General features: G+C 41.4%; 1 long non-coding RNA gene across 1 annotated transcript; it reads right to left on the bottom strand.

The window, feature by feature from the left end:
* Positions 1-9,138: 9,138 nt before the first annotated feature.
* On the bottom strand, positions 9,139-17,106 carry LOC145448369 (uncharacterized). Its single transcript, XR_013917886.1, has 4 exons — positions 16,968-17,106; positions 15,267-15,437; positions 15,125-15,204; positions 9,139-9,701 (listed from the first exon to the last, which is right to left on the bottom strand). It is a non-coding gene; the product is annotated as an uncharacterized LOC145448369 (long non-coding RNA).
* Positions 17,107-20,970: the final 3,864 nt, after the last annotated feature.

Raw genomic sequence — 20,970 nt, 5'->3', positions numbered from 1 at the left:
GCTATGTCTGATGCATTATCGCGTCACCGACGTAGGATTTTACAATTATTTCACACCTTTTTTGAATAAGCGTCAACTTCACAGAGGTTGGGGCAGAAATAAGTGAAAATTTGTCGGTATTCGAATCACCGTCTACGCCGGCTCTGTTATTCGTTACTTATTATATTTTACCAGTGAAATCCGGTTCTGTGACAAACTAAGTACCAAAATAGTATCTTGTGAGTGATTGCGGGGTTTGCAACCTAATTCACACCTTTTTGAAGTGTTAGTTTGTGAACGCGGCTATTGTTGGTTTCACCGTCTACGCCGGTTATGTGACAAACTTATTACCAAAATATTACTTGTGCGTGATTCCTATCTTTGTAACATCAAACCACGAGAGATGACTATTCTGATGTGCTATCTTGTGAGTGGTCGTAGGAAATATTTCACACCTTTTTGGAGTGTTAGTATGTGAACGCGGCTATTGTTGGTATTCGAATCGTCGTCTACACCGGCTCTGTGGTAAACTAAATAGCAAAACATTACCATGCGACTGATTCGAAAATTGCGCTATCGCGGTGAAGTCACGACTGTGAACAGCAGACTATTCTGTAGGTGCGAAACAGCGGTATACAGGGTGTGAATAATCCGATCTGAAGTCTTATTCAGCTAGCGATCAATAGCGAGGAAAGACTTAGAACACGATCGGTCATTTGTCACGACTGAACTATGCCATCATATATAATAATTTACGATATACGCATTAACTAAGGACCAACCACGTGACTATTTACTTGATACATATTCAACGCCGGTCGAGAGATGGCTATACTAACACCGGTTGAGTGATGCATATACCGAAAAGGGTTACCGGTCGAGAGATGCCTATACCCACAACGTTAGTCAAATCATTTCTCCTGAAAGGTCACCATGTCGCCGCAGCCTATACCCACAACGTTAGTTCACTACCAAACATTCCATGGCAGGTCATCGCCGCAGCCTATATCCACAACGTTAGTTCACTACCAAACATTCCATGGCAGGTCATCGCCGCAGCCTATACCCACAACGTTAGTTCACTACCAAACAATCCATGGCAGGTCATCGCCGCAGCCTATACCCACAACGTTAGTTCAGTACCAAACATTCCATGGCAGGTCATCGCCGAAGCCTATACCGAAAGGGTGGGGTCACCAACACGAGTTTTCAAGGTATATCATCGCCGCAGCCTATACCTGAAAGGGTGGTGTCATCACCGCACCCATAAGAAACAATGGCAGGTCACGACCGATAGGGGGGTCTCAAAGGGTGGGGTCATCACCGCGGGTTTTCAGGCAGGTCACCGCCGCACCCATAAGAGCCCCTGCCAGGTCACGACCGATCTACTATACTACTTGCGCAATAATGAATTCCAATTCGCATGCATAATTGCATACTCAATAACACTGTCCAATTTCGCGGCCCGATTACCCACAAAAGAACGAGTATTTGCTCATCCGATTCATATCAACGATAAGATAGAATTTCTCGACTCGTGCTCGTCATATCGACTTGTGCAACGAAATGACGATTTTATCCTTTCTCCCATTTCGCGTAATATACATAGTTATCATTATTTTCGAACATTACAATTGGCCAACAAAGTTGTGCTGATGATGAAATTGCGGGTATATCGAATACCCAAAATATTCACAGGGATATCTAGCATACCGAGGTTCGGAACTCATTTATGAAAATTGACCATTGAATATATGACTGCTATGCTGTTAAATCCCCAGGAACATGGTTAGTCGGAAAATGTAGCGCCAGAGGTAAAAAATGCTTAATTTCGCGAAGGCCTGCTGTTGAATTATGTGAAATCAGCATATATGGTTGTTGCAAATAGAATAGCATCTTATGAAATACGTCGGAGCCGGAGCTACCCCTCAAATAACTATCTCCAGCTCCGGCTCCTGCTCCAAACCCCTGATCACCACCGCAACAAATTACATTGAATTGGCGATTTTGGGGTATGTACTGTACACTGCGGTACGTTGTCGTACGCGACACCTTTTTTGGTGTAGATCAGTGATTCCCAACTACGGCTCTAAAGTAGCCTTCATGTGACTCGGATTGACCTCAAACCACAAAATTATAATTGAAGACACTAGTTGTTTGTTTCTATGAATATTATTAGTCAATTGTTGTATATAAATGCGAAAATGAGGGGTAATAGTTATTTCTGAAGCCATCGAAGGCCGCTTCGGAAAACCGGGGAAGAGAATTCTTGCAGACTAGCGTCAAATTCAATAACGAATAACCGTCCGACAAGGATATATCTTGAGTTCTGCTGGTGATAGAACTTTATATGTCGTCACTACGAAGAGTCTATTTCGACACAATTTTAGTAATATCAACATAACGGCTTATAGTCAAGTCTAAGTCCAATAATGATCAGCTTCAAATCCCCCACAAACTTGTGCTGGAATGAATGAAGAGCTATCACAGAATGAAGAGCTATCACAAAACGATATAATAATAGTATGCTGTAATAATGATATGCATTTTAAGGTTATTTCAATGAACAGCACTCGCCAACCTCCATATATCAATGCTAAAATAACCGATATCGAATCTATAGAAGTTTATGCATGGTATTGGATTAGCTGGATGGTGAGGTAGGCAATAGGCATAGGCTATTATATAGGTGACTTGAAATTTTCGTTATGAGTAACCTACTCGAGTGTTTACATGCGGCTCCGCTCTATGCGTACTCTTGAACTTCTAAATGCGGCTCCGACATCTAAAAAGGTTGGGAGCCACTGGTATGGAGAGTTAGGGCTGGCCAACATGGAGTACCTGAGTGATTCGATACTGAATCGCGCATTAGGCCAGGGGTTCTCAACCTTTTTAAGCTCGCGGACCCGTAAAATGTCAAAAAATATTCGCCGGACCGGGGGTCCCCTACCTTTTTGTGGTCGCGACCCCGATACGCCTAATTCCGATTTAAAACTGTTCTGCAACCCCACCTTTCAATCTGGCGTGCGGACTAGAAAGAATGCTAAGTAGGCTACCTCACTGAAACCTATATGGGATCTGACGACTATGTGCGAAGTAATAACGATTATGTAATTATGGACACGCCAATCTCCGTCTCCGTCCAGGACTACACCAATATATAGTTGTCGGCCGCGCTCAGCATGCTTGTTTGTCTGTTTGTTTGTGCTGTTAACTCGGTGGTTCTCAAACTGATTAGAAAAATTCAAGAGACGGTCCCTTGGCAATCTTTCGAATGACTCACGGTCCCTTACCAAAATACAGTCATCTCCCGGTTAAGTACGCAACTTGATCCTGACTAGTTTGTGCGAACTTATGTGGTAGGGCGAACTTAGCAGTTAAACAGCCACCTAGGCTACGCAATGCACTAATTTTGCATTTACGTAATTCACGATGCGTTGCTCGTGTGTGGCTTTGTATGCCATTCTTTTCTGCTAGTGTACAGTTCACCGCAAGTAATTTGTTTTGGTACAATTTTCTCGTTCGCATGATGTCAGGTAAAGGTAAGCGTAGCGTTAAAGTGAATCCCAAACATTGAAAGTCATCGCCAAGTTTTGTGTGCCGTCCTCTCCGAGTAAAAGAAGTATGGCATGAGTGAAGCTGCTATCCGAAAGATTTTGAAAAACCGCGAAGTTATTCGAAAGCGTTCTGCTTTGATGTCTGAAGAGACAAAAAGTTTCGAGCATCCGTTAGTCGGTTTCCTGAGCCGAAAGATATTCTGTGACTTTGGAATGATAGCATGCGCCGTGCAAGTCTTCCCGTTTCCTTGAAATGAATGAATTGTTTAAAAATTTGAACCCGTAATTTGTGAAGAATTTTTGCGTACTTATCTGGGATGCGAACTTAAACGGGTGCGTACTTAACCGGGAGTTAACTGTACCCCAAAACAACCGAAAACGGGGGTCCTGGTCGTCATAGCGCGATCAACTTAATTTCTGTGTGAAGAATTTTCAGACCTGTCTCACCGCTTCCGGTAATTTCAACAATACCTCTTATACCAGTGGTCGGGAACATATGGCTCGCGAGTCATATATGGCTCTTTTGGGTATATAAGATGTGGCTCTTTCAGAAATTTTTAATTTTGTATTTAATTTATCAATATTGCAGCAAATTTTTTCGTAAATTCTCGTGACGGTGAGAATAATTACTCTCGTGGCAGCGCAAACATGTCTTTGAGAGGTCAATACAGATCCATTGTTAGGTGCTCGTACCGCCCTCTTCAAAATCCCCAAATTTAAGTTGCCGTCTCACCGGCGACTAGCACCACTCGCAAATTCGATAAACCAATCATCGCGCGCCTAGAAATCTTGTATTGCACGATACCTTGATTCGAAATACACAATGTCTTCCTGCTCTACGCCGGGAAATGCAATTCCGAGGAAGTGACATTAACAGTTACAATTTCAACTTAAAACCAACGCGATTCCTATTCATTTTCTTGATTGGTTATTAGTTTTTCAGCACCGCTTGCAATGTAGGTGTGTAACGCAACGTAACGCCAAGAATTCTAGGAGTCGAATATTACTTGGATTTTAAGAATCAGCGCGAGGAGTCGATTAATACTTGAATTTTAAGAATCAGCGCGACAATTACCTTTGATCAATATCGGTGATTATAAATTCTAAGCCATTTACGATGAGTTTCGCTGTCATAGGTGAGGCTTGGCCCGCCTGCATGTGCCTCATCCGAGTCTTATCTATCCTTTCGCGCTTTATTTTCGAACAGTAAATAATATACATCCAAATTGCATGATTTTGGGGATAAAAATGTTGAAACTATAGTCAGCCATAAACGTCGATAGAAGATACCAATAACCATTGATGGGTTTACAATTTTCTCTCACTCATCCCTGGTGACATCGGAGGCACTGCCTCGCTATTGCCTCCCCTAACCCCACGACACTGACGTATTTACTTACGCCTTTCCCCAACAATCACTTCCGGTATCTCGTACCCCAACAATCACTTCCGGTGTCTCGTAACTATAGTCATATCCTAACCATAGTCATATCATATTCGTAACCAAATTGATACGAGTCAGAAGACGCCATCACCATTCATGTGGTTAATATCACCCTTTATGAGTTCGTAAAAGTAATTCGATGCAGCAATCAACACAATGTGGTGGACTGGAAAACTTTCATCGTCGACCTGGATTGTCATATCACAAATTTCTTCCCTGTCTCGAAGCGAAGATATGGTCGGCGTGAGCATTTTTGCATAGATCACCGCAGCGACTGGTTCATCTCTGAAAGTTTCTGCCGTTTTAGATATTCAAAACCATGATAGGAAAGGAAAGGACGTAGTTTATTTAGTCCTTGATGTTTTTGCGGCATATACACCGACTCATGATACACATACACACGATCTTTGCATATGCATATATGATGAGTGCATGATGTGCATATCAGTGTTGGGATCAAGTCACTACCTTAGAGTCACGAGTAATTTCGAGTCATTGCGCATTTTGACTCGAGTCAAGTCAAGTCAATCGATTTTCAAAGGTGACTCGAGTCAAGTCGAGACAAGTCAAGTCAAGTCACGAGTCAAGTCACAATTCAAGTCAAGTTGCCTTTTCGAGGTATGAGGCTTGATTACGTCATTGCATTTTGCTAGCTGTCTGAAATACAGATTGAGTGGTCGTTGATATTGAACCAGTGAACGAAGATAGAGGTAAATATACACGCATGAAGGCGCTATATCGCTCACATATACGTAGAACTGCTAAACTACGTAAGTAGTTCCATAGCCTCAAGTTATATAATTACCAGCCAAAATAGAGATTAGAGAAACGAATTGATAAGATGCAATACATTAACCATTTACAAATCGATATGATACAATTCGAGCCTGCGCCAATGGTTGAGGACTATATAAACTATCGAATTCAATTTCAATAGAACAAAGAGGTTTGGTTACGGCAGTGATTCTAAACCGTGCCCCTAGCGCCCCCAGGGGGCGCTGGCGATTTTGGAGGGGGGGCTTAGGTGGCGATATGGGGGGAACTGGAGAAAAATGGCTTCGCAGTAGAAGATGTGGTGATAGGACATATCCTTGATGAGTATTCAGAGCAAATTAACACCGAATACTTCGTTACATATTGCCTTCAAAATACATATAGGTTTAATTGTCCATGGGCGCCTAAATGACTGACACCGAATGTTCCTGTCTTGGAAATCTGAACCCCAGAAGACGAATTCCATCTGGCAGGGGAAAAGTTTATTTCAGTGAAGAAATACCAATCTAAAATCGTGCGCGTCTTTTAGTTTAGTACGATCGGGCGACAGGGATATTCCTGTTGGGCGGCGATATCCCCGTTGAGCGATTCTATATCTTTTGATATTGCAGACAGCGGGGCACGAAATAACATCGTGCAACGAAGTCATACCAACGGGTTCGCCCGCCCGAATATGTTTAAATATTAGTAACGGGCCCTACAGTTTCCAAGAAACCTCACAATGTTCGCTTCAAATTTTGATGAGTCTGCGCACACTCAACAGCTCACTGCTCTGACCCCTGGACAACAGTGTGTAACGACTATAAAGAAGGTAATAACTTCGGATTTGTTGTGCGCAACGTAGATTTTCTGTGCGCAGAGACCGTGTCAGCACTGCGCACGGGCGCAGCTTAGAGGGAAAATAGCACCTCACTCAGCTCTACTGGTAAATGTGTTTACGTGAGCAGAGAGAGGATAACAATTAATCTCAATTTACATGCAATTCCCGATGATATTGACAAATTCAATCATTAATTAGTGAAATCTTGCGCGCTTCGCGCGACTAGGCGAGAATAGCTGCCACGGTAAAGAGACACCCAACGCAGATAACCAATAGGCTATCAGCAAATAGAGGAAAGCCTAATGGGGGTCTGGGAGTAAAGTCCCCCGGAAGCTTGGTTTATCACCCGATGGGGGCCCAGGACCAACGTTTTTTTATTTTATTTTATTTTTATTTTGGGAGGGGGGTGACGAAGTGCTTTTACGGCCCTGATAACGAATAATTGTACCTGCGGTACGCCCGAATATGTTTAATTATTAATTACGTGCCCTTCATTTTCCTATACAACAGCCCACCCAGTGCTACTGGTAAATCTGATTACGTGGGCTGGGAGGATAAAAAGTTTATAGCGACATATATATGTAATTACCACCTATTCATTCATGCATTATAGAAAATTTTGGCATCTAGGGCGACCACGCCACACAAAGTTTGCTGACCATCTCAATCACGATATGGGGTTCGTGGTGGCGAGGCCCTCAGAAGTTCGGTTTAGCACGCTATGGGTGCGCAAGGCAATCGTTTTTAGGGGGTTGAGGAAGTGCCCTCCCTCTTACTCATTGTCGTTATTACATTCCTTACATTATGAAGTTGGGGGGCGCTGGAGCACGATAATTATTGGAAGGGGGCGCTGGAGGAAAAAAGGTTAAGAACCACTGGGTTAAGGTAAGAACAGAGAACAGAAATAGCCTATACATTAGTTTACGACAACGTAAGCTTCGATTACTTCGTTTGCGGTTGATTTATTTGTGAGAGAGCAATGGAGACCCGATCATCGAATGATTGGTCGCTCTCACGCGAGTTACGCCAGCGTTTCGCGAACAATCCCACCATTTGCAAGATATAATTATTTTTAACGACGCCGATTACTTTGTGACTTGAAATTGAATCGTGAATTTTGCTCCGAGTCACGAGTCAATCGACATTTCTGACACACCGAGTCAAGTGAAGTCATTTTAGCAAAGTGACTCGAGTCAGGTCAAGTCATACGAAAAAGGTGACTCGAGTCTTACTCGAGTCATGACTTGAGTCATCCCAACACTGGTGCATATGCAGCCGGACAAGGAAGTGCATATATAGCCTTTACGGCTTTCCAAGTCGCGACCACCCCTTCATGCTATCCCAGTAATGCCTGATCAGGTCTTTGGCCTGACCCGGCCGGGGACCGAACCCACGGCCTGCCGACCAAGAAGCCGGACGCTTCACCATTACGCTATCTTGTCGGTAAAGCCATTTGAAAAAGCTCAATCACTAAACGCCCTCCATAGAAAAAAGTATATTCTTGGATCGGACAAAGTGATCAAGTCGTCGAATCCCAGGTTGACTCAGCGCTTCGTGGATCTCTTGGTGGCTCATGTGTGGCTGGCCTGGGGACGAACAACAAACCCGAGACAGAGTATCAGGTCTGATATTCTTGGATCCAGGGCAGTGAATGATTTGATACTTTGGCGAACTTAACTCGAGTTTCCACTCAGTGAGCTTTGCATTTTTAATATTACTCGAATTGTCTTTTTTAAATATGAAATATACGCCTTTTTGTCCGTAATTAATGTATATTCATTTCGGTTCAAGAGATAATCCCATTTTCGAAGATTCTCGACTATGGCCAAAGCTTTCTTTTCTACAGCGGGGTAAACACGTGTCTCTGTTTTTCAGGCAATGGGAACACGACATTTTCACAGAGGGGCGTCACCAAGGTGGTAATGACTCGAGTCGTGATTTGTTGATGAATGCTAATGTTTGTAAAAAAAACTTAATGGTATAGGTCAGTGGCTCCCAAACTTTTTCGGTGTGAGGGCCAAATTTAGAATTTCGGGGTACGGTCGGGGCAGCCCGAATACTACGGAAATGAAACGGACCCAAACAGTCATCGTGGCTATTTCGGAGTAGTTTTATCACCCTTACGAGATTTCGAAACTGTACACTCCCAGCAAACACTCGATGTCCAGTTGACTTCCGGTGGAATAGCTGGCAGGACATCCGGTTACTTCCGGCCGTTACCTCCCTGGAGTGGGTTTGTCGACAACTAGAGACGTCCTGTCCACTCGCTGAGTACGTCCGCAATGACGTGCTGTGGACTTGGAGAGAGCCGTCATGGACGCGGCTGACCTGGCCTGGACGTCACGTAGTTACCTATGGACACGCCTGACATACTGTGGACATGACGTCACTTCCTATGGACACGCTTGACGTACTGTGGACATGACGCCACTCCCTATGGACACGCCTGACGTACTGTGGACATGACGCCACTCCCTATGGAAGTGTCATTCGCCCCCTTTATCATCTCCACTCCATACCTGGTTCAACGCCTCACGACTAACAACATGGGATAGAACATCATATCAGCTCACACACAGCGTATATTGGGTGAGTGGGGAATGAAACTGGCAAAATACAAATACGATATTGGTTATTATCAACGAAACTACAACTATCTAATTTACGAAACACAAAATGTGAAATAAGGCGAGAACTACTACCACTTAACACAGTCAAGGCTGAAGTAAAAAATCATATTGCGACAAGCAATCACAGAAAATGTGTCACAGGAGTTTAGCAAACAGCAACTGCTAATACCACTCAAACTAATGACAAATAGTCAGGGTAAAAAAGCATTAATTACATAAAAAAAGGTGTCACAGGAATATAAGACACTGCAACTGTTGGGACAACTCGAAGCTAATGGAACAGTCCATGTGCAAAAGATTGATGAAATGAAAGAATGGTATCGCAGGAATAAAGTAACCGCAACAATTTAAAACGAGCATTACAAAAAGCGTTCAGAACAAATTCATTCTGCAAGAATTAAATCAATGCACCGTTTGCAGATGACGAGTGCCTATTCTTTTTCTTCGTCGTCAATCACAAGTGGCTGCACCAAAACGTTTTTTCTCGGCGCTTGTGGCTGAAATATATACAGCAATGTCAGTGAATTCCGTATGTTGCCTATTTCTGCTCGATGTAGTTATACAACGCCTTGGAAAGTGCTACATATGCTTCACTACAGATTTACGTTACTTACCGGTACATGTCTGCTTGAGAACTAACTCCTGTTCGACGAAGACCACTTCTCGAGTACTTATCAACTTATATTTCTACTTCCACTTGAAATAATCTTGACATACCTTGAAAATTGCTACTTCTACTTCAGTTGAAATTTATGATGTTACTTCTACTTCAGCTTAAGTACCAAAAACAACTACTTTTACTTCGGCTACCCATGTTCGGACCATTACATGGTAAAAGAATGAAACATTACAACCCAATCTACCATTTTCAAACAACTCGAGTTCCTTTCAACTTCAATTTCAACTTGGAGTAGTTTTAACATACTCCGTAAATCATTACATACTCCAGTATAAATTCCTGTTACTTCTACTTCCACTAGAGTCCCAACGTTGAATACTTTAATTTGTTAAATGCCACTTACGGTTGTATGCAAAAATCAAGCGACACCTCGTCCAAATTTACGACATCACACTAACGGCTTCCTTGAGAGGTAGGTTTAACATGTCTTGTAAACCACTACATATACTTCACTAGAAATCATGTATTACTTGAGCAGTACTGACTACTTTTACTTCGACTACCCATGTTGGCAAGAAGCCAAATTCCATTACATCAGGGCTGTCAAACATACAGACCGCCCAGCAATTCTGCATAGATTGAACAATGCTTGTTTGATGCAATGCAACGTTTGAAATTTCCGTAAGAAATACTTCCATTAAATAATCCCTTAACACTGCAAATATCGATTGCGGAAAAATGCATATTGCGTTCCGAGTTCTATGAAAAAATTACCAAAAACAGAAGCACAAACGCCAAAACGGAACTGATACATGCAAGTTACATGGTGACGACAATAGTTTCACAAAAATATAATTACAATATCTGTTGTCGCACTAGTGCAGGGCTGGCCAACCTTTTCAGCCAAAGGGCCACATTCGAACGCCGAAATATTGCGCGGGCTACTAGCCGCGCGAAGCGCGAAAAGTTTTTGAAGTTCATAGCTCAATAATATTGTCACTTGACTATATTGCGGGCCTGCAGTATATCGCTGGGCTTAGTTTGCCAGGACTGGACTATTCAGCGCCTGGACATATCAATTTCGAAAGCTTCGACCAACATGCATCAATCATTTTGTGCCTAGGTTTCATTAGAGTTGTTCAGATTTGAAAAATTATCAGGAAACTTCGACCATTGTTATCCAAATGATGGTTTAGTACATAAAAACACTTTTATGAGCAATTTTGGTCATCTTCATCGTGATCTTCCTTTTCCGCAAAGCCCCCAAAGATCAGGGTCCAATTCTCCTAATTATTGGGGATTCCCCTGACTGTGTTTACCTAGCTCATAATGCAAAGCAGTTCTCAGCGGTGATGATTGTACCTTTAGGGAAGCTTGCAGTTGATAATAACAGTATAAATGCGGGAAATATCGAGTTAAGATATATTTTTTGACAATTGCACTGAACTACATATACCTGAGCTACCTTCAGGAATATGTGTTGTAATCTGTAGGCCTACTGCTACAGCTGTTGTATGAATGAAACAAATGCATGCATTTCCAGGTGACTTTTACTTTGCGACTGTTGGTGAAAGAACTATTAAGTAGGAATGTAATGTAGGAATGTCAGTGTCTCCGCCTCAAATTCGGTTCATTTGCAAAATACTGAGTAATCTCTTTCTGCTCGAAGACGACGAAAACGCAGGACTCTCCTGTTGCCATAGAGTGGAATATGACAAGGATATCTATGGAGCAACATTGTGAAAGTACTACAAGTTCATGATACTAGGCTTGCTCTTGAAACAAGAATAGAGTCAAGTGAAGAAGATGTATGTTTCTGAAACTCAATGAATTTATTGCGAGAACATTTTGCACAATCAAATTATGAAGCAGATTATTGCCAAAAATATCAGTAGGCCTACATCATAACATTTTCGTGGCTTGCGACAATTGTTATTATCACTGAAAATATGTTATGAATTAGTAAGCATAAAAACCAAAAAAAAATGGATCGCGGCATGCTCCAGTCACTTAAGCAAGTTTTAGGCAGGGCTTAAATGAATTTTAGTGCAGATTTTTTGAAGCTCTGATACTTCTGGCGGTGTTGCGCAACAACTTGCAGCAAACTTTTCTTCCGAAGTTCATCATCTGTGATGATAGCAGCATAGTCGGTGTTGAGTTTGACTCCTCGTTCCGCAGCGTCGTTCACGACTTTAACAGTACTAACAAAACGACTCATGATCTTGTATGATTCATACTCAGGCCATTGTTTCACAGGCTGATTCAACCATTCTCCAGAACACTTAAATTCGATGAACAAATGCCATGACTGAGGGCCCACTAAATCAGCCAAAGTGGTGCTCCCGTCTATAGTCCTCTCCGACGAGAAAACAGGTGGTCCCCGTCGATAGGTTTGCGGTTTTTCAACTTCCAGTAGCCGGCTTGCAATACTTTTTCTGGTATGGTAACTTTCTTTTTCCGAGAATAGGGCATAAACCACAGTTTCTTCCACAATGTACCATGGATGTTTCATCAACTTATTGCAAGCAGATTCAGCAACCTCTTTGTCGGTAGTTGTATATCCGTGCATCTCTTGAATGAAACGCAAGTCGTTCCCTGGAGCGTCGCGCCCAATGCTGCAATCCAGCCAAGCGGGAACATAGAATAAACTTAGAAACAAGTTCATGCGTTTCAGTTGACGAATGAAACATTCTGAATATTGCATCTGATCAGCCCACATGAACATATTCTGAGAATATAGAATAGTTCCCATCCACCTGGCATGATGAGTGGGACCCGGCCTTTGATGATTTGCACGAAACTGAGCACCTAAGATAGCTAAGGTGTTGATGACGCAGAGTTTATAGTCATCCCTAGTAAAGAAATCTTTTTTGTTGAAGGCTTGTGTCAAATGAGCTATGACATTGGCAGCTCTCTCACTGTAATCCTCTGGGACTTCCAAAATTCGAGTTGGAGCAGTTCTGTCTATTTTTGTCCAGTTTTTTTTTTGAAATTGTTGAATACTGTATTTTCGGGACCCGTGGTTTGACATCCAAAGATACATTTCCAAACACTCTTTACTACCAACTCCAATACATGATGGCGACAAGCATGATACAACATTTTTTTACCTATGAGGTCTTCCAATAACTTTGCAGCCCCCTTTTTCCACCCACTATTGCTCGATGTTGTGTCAAATACCAATGCAGAAATGGAGTTCTGCAGATTCCAATCCGATATCAATTGAAATGCAGTTTTTGCTTGAATCTCGCCTGTTGCATGATCAATCTTCTGAATTCCAAGTAACATCCCATCTGTATGCTGAGGATAAGAAGACAATATCATAGCCAATGCTTCATAGCTTGTTCCAAATCTGTCTTCTGTCAACTTTCCATCCCAGTGTATAGCAGCATGATTGGGTAGGTCTTGTTGGAATGATTCAAATATTTCATGCGAAACCTCAAGGCGATTAGCCTCTCTATGTCTCTTTATACTTGATCTGGATAGCACAAAGTCGTCAATATCCCCTCCGCATGCCTGTATGAAAGCACTAAGTAGCATAGTTGCTTGGTTATCAGTCAGTTTTAGACGGTCCAGCACATCACTAATATGTTTGTCATCTAACAAGTTTCTTGGGGCTTGAAGTTTAATAAATGATGGATATTTGATTGCAGCATCATATTCAGAGGGTGGAGTACTGGTTTCCTCCCCAGATGACGAGGACATTAATGTGACAAATTCATCACTAGAACTTGTGCTCGCAGATGCTGAAATTGGTATAGTCACTGATCTCAGTTGGAATCTGTGCCTGGCTTCTTTCAAAGATATTATCTTTTCCTGCGAGTCGTGCACTGCGAGAATGCTGTTGGTCCACATAAAATGCGACGTCTTCATTCCTTTGAGATGGCGACAACTGCGAATCATTTTTTATAAGTGATATTGCTTCGGAATGTCCAATGTCCCACAACTTATCGAGTTTATCACAAAATGCTTGGCGCTTCCCCCCAACATCACCTGACCGATCCTTGCTCTTTTTAAGATCATACCAAGTGTCATGAACTTTTCGCAGCATGGAAACAATGTTCTGCAATTGTTTCATGGGTATTCTTGCCATATTCCATACTTTGGCAACCTCTTTAACAGTTTGAAGAAGAACTTCTTGCGTTTTGGTAGTCTTAGGGCAGTTTTCTTTCAGATATAGCAAATACTGTAGAATCTGACGTAGAGTCGGTAACTTGGAATGACTTATACACTCAGATGAATATCCGATCAAGTAGTGACCCGACTTTGATCTTGTTTTTGGTGGGTCTGACACAACCTTTCTCCGCTTTTCTTCAGACATTCTTCTTCAACTAAATTGCACTATACCATCAAATTATATAACTTGTTTTTTTAAAGATACACTAAAATTGAGAAAAATATTACTGACATTACACATTACAGACCTTTCAATAGCATTTACTGGCTAAAAACTAGGTGCCTTTGTTCTCAACTTGCAACCCAACGGCGCTCACTCGATGTACGATCCATAACAAACAAGTGTTACCCGTGCAACTAATACATGCTTCCCATGAACACGATAGACAGATTTTGAAAAGGAAAACGGAGATACATCTGACATTTATAAGTCAGCATTCAAGTACAATTTTGAAAACAAATATATTACCTTGCCCTTTCTTATTTCTACACAACCGTTTTCAACTGACAACTGCACAAAAGCTACAAACTGGTTACACGGTCAACACTACGGAGCACTGCGTGAACGTAAACACTCTGGTGTATCAGCTGTAGTAAGGAGAAACGACCTCAGGATCTTTAGGGGCTTTGCGGAAAAGGAAGATAACGATGAAGATGACCATAATAGCTCATAAAAGTGTTTTTATGTACTAAACCATCATTTGGATCACAATGGTCGAAGTTTCCTGACAATTTTTCAAATCTGAACAACCCTAAGGTTTCATAGTCGACGGTCTTTCTGCGAGCGCAAACGCTAGGTCGCATATGTTGAATGACACTTTGTCTCGTAATCGAGAATATAGTTGGACTCAATCTGATACATTAGGCGTTCATTCATTTTCAAAAAGGGGTAACAATATTATTCATTTTCAAAAAGGGGTAACAATATTAAAAGCAAGAAATCGAATGACTACATGTTGCGCGAAGCGTGTAGAAAATATTTACTTTTCATAAATTTATCGCAAATTATTCTGCTTGAACTTGAGCAGAAATGTATGATATGATGCTACGACTGATTGAGTACCAACACTAAATTCTTTAACCACCTTCGGTTTTTGCAAATTGTATCGAAGCTATTCATTTTACCATCGTTTGCTCTCCAACTTTCTTGCCTGGGCCTGGCGCCACACTTCGTATTGCTGATGAATGGATTTCGTATCCCGTGCCTGAGAATAGATTCTGAACATTGATTTTCGCATATGATAGGTAGGCCTACCATTCAACTTACAGAAAATGATATTATACAGGCACCACTTGTTCCGTGCTCTTTTTTGTCAAGTTGAAGCCCATGATGTATTTAAGTACTTCATTATGTTGACGGTACACTACACACTTTATAATGCATTCTTCGTGCAGTCTGCTTGACGTGGTCATCACCAACGGCGGACATTGCTGATATCTAGGTAAAAAATCAGAATGGTTGTATTAAAGTCATCTGACAGTACGCGAAACAAAAACAAACCGATGCGGGTGCAAGCATGCTGCCTATAGTACATTTACACACTAATCAGTTATCAGGTTACTGTTGGCGAGAATATTGGCTACTGTGAATCACCCAGAATATGATTACGTCATCAATGGTAATTCGATAATTCATTTTGATAGCCGAGATTCGCTGGGCGATAAAGGCCAAACCGCGGCTCTTAGTTGAGGGTTTGATTGCGGCACATGCATTTCCTCAACTTGAAGAGGGAGTCAACATAATCTTAAATAATGCCTTTTATCACGTTTAGACAATGTGCTTGTATATTAACATCAGTTGTCACGCGAGCATTTATATCTCATCACGCCGATTAATGAATTCTGCTGACGTCACAAAGCGATATCATAGTCCAGATGCAGAATGAGGCGCTTGCGCTTTACAATGAACGCAAGCAACCGTGGCATTCGCGCAACAGCGAATATACGGTGTAACTTTAGTCCGGTGTATACCAGGTCTATTTCAGCACATATTGTCGTTCAAAAGTAATTCAGTATCGAATCAGAGCGAAAAATATTTCCGCCACGCGAATGAAATTTTTCAATCACGCGAGAAATGTGTCTGTCACGCACAACATGTTGTCGAAAACAACCACCGATTCCAGTCTGGGGTGCGGCTATATATACAGGGTGAATTTGGCCACGGCAAGAGCGTATCATGTACTACAAAGGGGCCGGAGTGGAATTGGTGGCAACGTCACGCAGGATTTTCTGTTTAATTCCTTAATTATTCTATATAGAAAAGCTCTCATCACGCAGGATTTATTTCAAAAAATGGAAAGAGATTCCATATAGGCAAAGGGGCATAGTCATTAATAATGAACTACATAATAATCAATCATGGTATCCTATCAAACAAGTGCAAGTTATACTTTGATAATCAAAGTATAACTTGCACTTGTTCATAATCAATTACTCATATAGGTTGTATATGGGACATACTTTTCAGCAAATGTACTCATTTTATCCGGTTTTTGAAGGAAAAGTCAGCAGAATACTTTTAGCAAGAGTTGTTAATTGGGAATAATCCACAATGGCGGCAATCAGTCTCAGGCGCAACCAAACTAGTACAATCCATATAGAGTTAGCCAGTGATCAAGCAATATATAAATGCCTTTGACCGCGCAAATACATGAGATATTTTTATCACTATCTTGAGGAACATTCAGTCTACCGACCAGCAAAACATTGCTATTGGAATGAATCACCAAATAGGTGTTTATGGCGTTTCAATCATACTGCAGCGTGTTCACACTTCACATGCAGTATGGCGTATCTGCATTCCAAGAAATAACGAGGCGTAACAAACAATGAGTGTTCTACCATTTATCGATATTGAACACAACCTATCAACGAAAAAGGAGAAGCTAAATTACGCTCACAAGAAGTGTATACGGTGGTTAAGTCTATTTACGCATCATTCTATATCATTATTAATTAGAACTCTTACCATTTCAAACTGTTTCACTGTTGGAGCGGTTCGGGTAGAGTTTCTGTATCAACAACACTAACAACAGACAGCAAGTCTTCAGCTTTCGCTTCGTACAGCTTCTCAATCTAATCAATGACTGTTTTGTCTGCGTCCATTATCTCTAAGAATTAAGAAACTCGTCGCATCAGTCACACAGACATCAACTCAGATTCAAATGCCAGAAGCACGCGCCGTCGCGCTGCACTGAGCAGGTATCACGTGACGGAGAAAGAAGAAGGCTGTCTGGGCCGCGATTGTTGAGATACCAGACTTGACGTGTTGTGTGCTACGCTACGAATGGTCAATTGGTCCAATGATATATATCATTGATTGGTCATGGCGTATCATGCTTACTGAATCACGTTGTAATGCCGCCACATGCATCAAAATTTCACCTTGATGCTCATATTTGTTCTTGTATTTCACCATATTGGGATAGTATACATATTCAGAACACGCATTTCGCCATGATGTGCACTGTGCAGTTGTGCAGGTGCACGCCTGGGTCCTGCTATATGTCTCTTTAGGCCTATAGTTCAGCTTATTAACAATTTCATTAAATCAATACAAAGCAGGATTGCGATATATTCTATTTAAAAAAAAAAAACAGGACACCAATAAATGGCTATATAGCCTATATGTCTTACGATTTCGTCCGCGAGATGTGCATGTGCAATTGTGCATCCCACGTGGGGATGAATAATGATAATATGCCATTTTGAACAGAGAGAGAGAGAGAGTCTTTATTTTGAACAAGCCAGCTGGACTCCATGAAAACGATATCCAAGTAGGGGCATCCTGATGAACTCCCATGTACGTGGCATCCAGGTGACTGACCACCATGACATCCTCTGGAATATTCATTGGTGACGGGAATAGGAAGATTCTAAAAATTTCTTCCACTGGAAGTCACCTGGAGTTACATAACTGGACGTCCAATTTGTGACAAACTGAGCAAGTCCTCAGTAACTAACCTTGGGAGGTGGGACGAGTTGGAACAATTGTGGACATACCAGTAAATCCATGGAATATCGGGTGTTTGCTGGGCTGTTTACCGCTACTTATCTGCTGAATTGGGTGTCCGTTGAGTGAGCTTACCTGGCCTAAACGCGCAAAGCGCGAGAAATTTCTTTAGTTTCATGACTGAATCGGTCAATATTATCGGGAATTGCGTGTATTGCTATCAATTTTCATCCTGTCTCTGTTCACGTAAACTGATTTACCGGTAGAGCTGAGTGAGGTGTGTTTTAAAAGGTATAGGCCCCCTCGATAGTAGTTGAACATCTTCGGGGGTATAACCGCTGGCGGGATTGTAACAGCACTTCGTCAGGACCCCAGACACCCATAGGGTGATAAACTGACCCCGCATCACGTTGTTCGCTTTCGCAACGAAATTAAAGTTGTACTGTTTAGTGAGACAGCGGGACGCGCGAATATTTCGATAATTCATGTAAAATCGGTGAATAAGATCGGGAATTGCATGGCTGTCCTCTTTACCCACGTAATCAGATTAACCGGTAGAGCTGAGTGAGAAGTGTTTTTGAAACTGCAGTCCACGTAAAATTAAACATCTTCGGGCGGACGGGCCCCTAAGTATGAATTCTTCACATGCTGTTATTTCGTGACCTCCTGTCTGCTCTATCAAAAAATGTAGACATGCCCAAACGGACTAAACTGAAAGATCACGCGATTTCAGATTGGTATTTCTTCACTGGCATATACCTTTCTTTCTTGCGGGATGGTATTTGTCTTGTGAGGTTCAGAGTGCCAAGACAACAACATTCGGTGCCAGTCTTTTAGGCGCCTATATGGACAATTAAACCTATATGTATTTTGTACATATAACGAGTTTTCTGGTATTTCGAAGTTTTTTGTCAGCTGCCGATCGTTCTGACACACATCTTGGAGTCTCATGTTACATGGCCTAAAACTTTATATGTCTTGGTGCGTTGTGGTGCTGTCAGGGCCAATGGTGATATGCCCATTTCTATAAATCTTGCGTATTTTTTCTTGGTGAAGAGTGCCTAATAATCAAGATATGTGGCGATTTTTTTTTAAAGTTGTATATTTTTTAAAAAAAATACTCTATAATTTATACTAACTCACGAAATAATGTTGTGCCCCCTTCGAGCTTGGCCCCCCTCAATTGGGGGGTTTGGGGTGCGACAGCTACGGCCCTGACTATAGGATTACTAATCATGCTGCTTTTAGCCGACGAAGCAGTGTGCATTTCGGCGTATTCAACCGCGAGTCACGTGTTGCAAATCTAGTTATCATAGAGTTTCCATAGGTCCTCTTTTAAGATGATATGTCTTCTTTTCGGATGATTTTGGTTACATATAAGGGTAAATTCGACTAATATACTTTACGTCAGCACTGTGGGAACGCTACGGTGACTATTTCGGGAGCTGGACCGGAAAGTTGACCCTTTTTTTATCAACCACCGGTTAATGTGAAAGATGAACTGTATTTTCCGGGAGTTGAGCTTCTTTTTCTTTTTTAGTCAAGCGACCACGAAATTGGAAACATTTACATTTTTTCAGAATTTTCCTCCGGTTTTGAAAGCTATAAATGCCTATTTATATCTATAGCTACTGCCCGTTCAACTGTATTTTCCGGGAGTTGAGCCTCTTGTTCTTTTTTTTTAGTCAAGCGACCACGAAGTGGGAAAAAATTACCATTTTTTCAGGATTTTCCTCCGGTTTCAAAAGTTATCAATAGGCTACCTATATCTATTATATCTATATGTACTGCTCGTTCAACTGGAAAGTTGGGCCACATTGCATTGAAACAGCAGTGACGTAACGTTAGCAGTCTACACTTACAACTTTCCTGCAATTCTGTAATTAAAAACTATAGAGGCCAAGTCAAGCAAGAGTACTTTATAAATATATTTTATATTTATATTTTATATTTATATTCTGTTGTCATAAATCGATTTCTTAATATATTTTGGGGGCGGCAAGAAGGCCATCTGGGAGCCGCATGCGGCCCTCAGGGCCGCACTTGGGAATCACTGGTATAGGTGCTGGTAAAAATCGCCATTTTGATTATTTCGGAATATAGAATAGATGACCAACTTCGTCAATCACCATAGGACCCATCATTCATACATGCATACTTACATTGTTTGGTTGGGGCTGTCTATCCTTATGAAGATGCTTGGAAAGAACGCGGTAAAGGCATTGAACAGCAGCAGTTGCGGAATTGCTCGCACCAATTACTAGGTACATCATAACACAAACACGTTGGTTCAATCCTGTTTCAAATTCAAGACAGTTTCAGTATTAAACAAAAATGGACCTTGAATACTACCTTTTACAATGTGAAATTTTCTATGCATAAACGAAGAAACGTCACTTTTACAATGGTTCAGTATGATTTCTATATCAACCCACTCTCGTTATTGGACTGCGGTGTGACACTGAGCTAAATCTCGATGCCTGGGCTTCCGCATTTTTTTTTTCGATTTATTCTCTGTCCTATGTAGATTTAACCTTAATGAAGGTTATTTCACTCATAAAATTTGAAATGCGTATTTGCTTCAGCTAAAGCCATAACGCTTGTAGTGAAACTGGTACAATTCATCAAGACCCCTGAAAAAAGTACATTACAATTCCACATTTTATTAGTGTATAATCGAAATACCACAAATTATGCTAACCTTCGGAGTTGTTAAGTAAAGAAGTACTCGTACTTCTTCAGAGTACCCAAGTAGTTTTTTTTTGCCTACGTGCACCAAATACTCTCAAGTCCCTATGATATTGGAGTGCTTCAACTTCATGATAGTTATAGTATTAAGCAGAAATATACTTGGAGTACTGACGTTTTACTTACTCGGAAATGACTACAAGCTTCTATCTTATTTTAAAGGATTCCTCGCTCGACGCGAAATTTTATGAGGTTTTGAATAATATCCATCATGTAGGCCCACTTTGAAGGGTACTTCGTAAAACTCAAATATTTCAAATTCTCGATGTAT

This window comes from Botryllus schlosseri, chromosome 10 (genome assembly GCF_051294905.1).
Source record: "Botryllus schlosseri isolate E-star chromosome 10, Bs_hap1, whole genome shotgun sequence".
Classification (NCBI taxonomy): domain Eukaryota; kingdom Metazoa; phylum Chordata; class Ascidiacea; order Stolidobranchia; family Styelidae; genus Botryllus; species Botryllus schlosseri.
The sequence above is the reverse complement of the archived record's forward strand: the minus strand, read 5'-3'. Positions and strand labels throughout refer to the sequence as shown.